We start from the raw sequence: 2,738 nt of genomic DNA on the forward strand, positions 1-2,738 counted from the left end.
ATAGTACTAATCATGAATGTCATGAATGTCACTTGAAAGGTTTATCAAGTAAGTTCTACCTTGTAAAATAATATAAAATAGAAAGGAAGAGAGAAGCTCTTTTGAGTTTTGGTGAGTAGAGAGCAAGCCTCAGCTTTTCTCAGTCCTTTATTCCCCTTCATTAAAAATGGAAGTATTTATCATTTAGGTCACACTAACAACAGTGCTAATGTTTATGGTTTTGTTGTACATGGTAACATCGTCACTACTAAAGTGCCTAGACCCTTCCTCAAAGTCATTATGTAATTTCTAGTCTGTTTCTTCATTCCTTTCCCTTAGTTTGGTAATCTCAGATTTGTAATCTAAGGCCAAGGGTTTGTCATTGTTCAATACTGGCTTTTCCTTGTTTTGCTTCTGTATATTCGATAGATGAGTGAGGTCATTCAGTGTTTGTCCAGCTTTATCTGACTTATTTTGATTTATACAATATCCTCCTATTCCATCCAAGTTGCAGAAAACTGCCAGATTTCATCTTTTTCTTATAATTGCATCATATTTATCACAACTTCTTTATCCATTCATCTGTTGTTGGACATTTGGGTTTTTTCCATATTTTAGCTAGTGTTTTAAGCATTGCAAAGAATATAGATATTCACATATCTTCAAATTCATGTTTCTGTACTGAAAGGATTGTTTTTATTTTTTTACACCAATATTGTGAATCACTGGTCCAAGATGTTTAAACCTTCTATTACACAAATATGTTGCATTAACTATTAATTATAAAGTCCTAGCGGTGCATGGATGGATGGATAGTGAGGCCTTTCTCGGCCTGGCCTGGTGCCTGTAACCCCTTAGGTTCCTGGGTCTGTTGGTTCAGGGTGACCTCGAAGAAATGATCCACAGGCAGAGAAATAAAGTTTTAGGAGACATCAGTTTTATTACAAGGCCTTAACCACCATGTGCATATTTTTCACATGGCCTCTAAGCTAAGTTTTATAAGCCTCCTTCAATGCCTTCCATCCATATTGCCTCTGCCTCTGACCCTTGCTGCATCTCTCTCTCACCCCTTTCCTGCTACTCTTAATTACCAATCACAGACCCCTCACAGCTATGGGAGGGTTTCACAATCCAGGTGAGTTGTTAGGTAGGAAGTTGGGGGAGGGTAACAGGTGGATATTTGGGTTGTTTCCATAGTTTAGCTAGTCTTCTAAGCACTACAATGAATATAGATATTCACATATCTTCAAATTCATGTTTTTGTACTGAGAGAAAGGTTTACTTTTATTTCTTTACACTAATAATATTGTGATACACTGATCCAAGATGGTTAAACCTTCTATTACACACTGAAAAATAAAAGAGAATCACTCCTGTTGTAGAAAGAAAATACGTATTTTTGTTTACCAAAATGGAGTATGACATGGAGTATGATGGAGTGATCTAGCCACTGGTCTTCTTTTCTTAAGGTTTGACCACAAGTGGTGGTCTGGGTTTTCATTAGGGCTTTTTCTTCATGAGGCAGCTGGGACATGAAAAATTCTGTGGTCAAGATTGAATTCAGAGATGAGTTTTCTGTCCAAGCAATTCCTTTCTCAACCTTTCTGAAACTTGGTTTGCTTAACTTAGCAACTTGTTGAAGGTGACCTTCAAGTTGATGAGAGAGCTGGCAATAAAACTGAATCTGTCTTTAGATGTGCTAATTTAAGGTTTTCTTTTCCCCTCTTGGGTAAGAGGCATGTCAATACATATGGGTTTATATATATATGGATTTCATTATGCTTCCTTCCTGAATAGAGCACATTTCTGGCTTCTGCTCACTTGGAAATGAGATGAGTCTGAGATGCACTGGCTCTTGACTCTGACAGAATGTTTTGTGACTGTTCTCTCTGAATTCCCATCTGCCTTGTGACCTAGGTTCTGGGACATGTTGTGCCCAGAGGAAATACATATAGAAAGAACAGTTATCTTTTATATGTGTGAAAATGTAAGAGTCATAGTCATGGTCTATTGATCCCTTAAAAACAAGGTTAGTCATCTGCAACTCTTAAATTCTTTCTCCTATTTTATTTTAACATATATCTTATTGCTTGAAATGACTTCTATAGAACTGAATGGCTTCTTTCCTTTCTCATCCCCAAGTGAAAATTTTCAGAAATCAGAGACCTATAAGGGTTTTTTTCTGGTAGACACACATTGGTAGTGCAGGAGTTAGCAGTAACCTCTAAGGCATTTGTCTTAACTCTGTTGCCAGAAAGCGTAGCTCACTTGACTAGATTTCCAGGAAGGTACTGATCACATCTGGCTTTTTCTTTTATACACTTAATACATTGCAAGATCACCAGTTGATTGTGAGTACTCAGTAAATATTTTCTGAATGAACTAATGAGTGAAAAAAATAGTTCTGGCATAGAATGACTTATGTAGTCATTCTTTTTTTTTATGGTTTTCGGGCCAAACTCAGTGACACTCAGGGGTTACTCCTGGCTATGCACTCAGAAGTCGCTCCTGGCTTGGGGGACCATATGGGATGCCGGGGATCAAACCGCCAGGCTAGCACTGGCAAGGCAGGCACCTTACCACTAGTGCCACCATGCTGGCCCCTATATAGTCATTCCTATTTTAGCAAATAGCAAGTGACTGTGTACAGTGCATGCAATAACTTACATAGAGGCATAGTAATACCTTGAACATACTGGTGGGTTCACTAAAAAAAAAGAACTTTATTTTTTAATCTATGGTAGACCTGGGCTGGAAAG

Source organism: Suncus etruscus, chromosome 14, assembly GCF_024139225.1.
Source record: "Suncus etruscus isolate mSunEtr1 chromosome 14, mSunEtr1.pri.cur, whole genome shotgun sequence".
NCBI lineage: Eukaryota > Metazoa > Chordata > Mammalia > Eulipotyphla > Soricidae > Suncus > Suncus etruscus.